The sequence below is a fragment of the Panthera uncia genome, chromosome F1, assembly GCF_023721935.1.
Source record: "Panthera uncia isolate 11264 chromosome F1, Puncia_PCG_1.0, whole genome shotgun sequence".
Classification (NCBI taxonomy): Eukaryota; Metazoa; Chordata; class Mammalia; order Carnivora; family Felidae; genus Panthera; species Panthera uncia.
Window position 1 is genome coordinate 26,187,423 of NC_064813.1, and position 964 is coordinate 26,188,386.

A 964-nucleotide genomic window follows, 5' to 3' on the forward strand; every position below is an offset into this window, starting at 1 on the left:
TTTACAGCAGCGTTGTTTACAATAGCCAAACTATGGAAGTAGCCCAAGTGTCCACCAACTAAAGAATGGATAAAGATATGGTATATAGTCAATGGAATATTATTCAGCTATTAAAATAAATGAAATCTTGCCATTTGCAACAACATGGATGGAGCTAAAGAGTATAATGCTGAGTGAAGTCAGTCAGAGAAAGACAAATACCATATGATTTCACTCATATGTGGAATTTAAAAAACAAAATAAACAAGCAAAGGGGAAAAAAGCAAACCAGGAAACAGACTCTTAATAGAGAACACTCTGTTGGTTACCAGAGGGGAGATGGGGGTGGGGACTGGGGATGGGGATTAAAGAGTACACTTAACATGCTGAAAAAAATAAAATGAAATGAAATTAGTGCTCGCTTTGGCAGCCCATATGCTAAAATTGGAACAATACAGAGAAGATTAGCCTGGCCCCGTACAATTCGTGCAAATTCGTGAAGCTTCCATATATTTGCATCATTCCCCCAGCAAACTGCTACCCTTTGCAGATTAACTCAGAGGAAACAATAGGAGTCAAAACACGACATGCCACACTGAATGATGAAATTGTGATATTTTGCTAGAGAGAAATTTTTTTAATGAAATTAAAAAAATAAAAAGAATCTCAGGTGATGGATGGGCACACGGCATCAGAGGTCGGGGGAACCCACAGCATCCAGACCAAGCCTTGACCAGAATCAGCCCCAGCTTTCACAACAGTGTTGCACACTGGAGGAGCCCCAGCCCCCTCTCCATTCTCCACTCCTCGGACCCCCACCACAACCCACAGGGGCCACAGAAGGGGACTTTAGGGCTCTTTTACCTTGTTTTACCACACGCTAGTAAGGTCAGCATCGTCCTTTGGAGAACTTCCGCAGTGGGCGCAGGCTTGTACGTCCCTTGTACTGCACCTGAAAGTACAACGCTGCAGGTGTCTGACGTCC

At 43.4% G+C, this 964-nt stretch overlaps 1 non-coding gene across 1 annotated transcript; it reads left to right on the top strand.

Moving 5' to 3' along the window:
• Nucleotides 1–393: 393 nt before the first annotated feature.
• On the top strand, nucleotides 394–494 carry LOC125926038 (U6 spliceosomal RNA). The gene has a single exon (XR_007458971.1). It is a non-coding gene; the product is annotated as a U6 spliceosomal RNA (small nuclear RNA).
• Nucleotides 495–964: the final 470 nt, after the last annotated feature.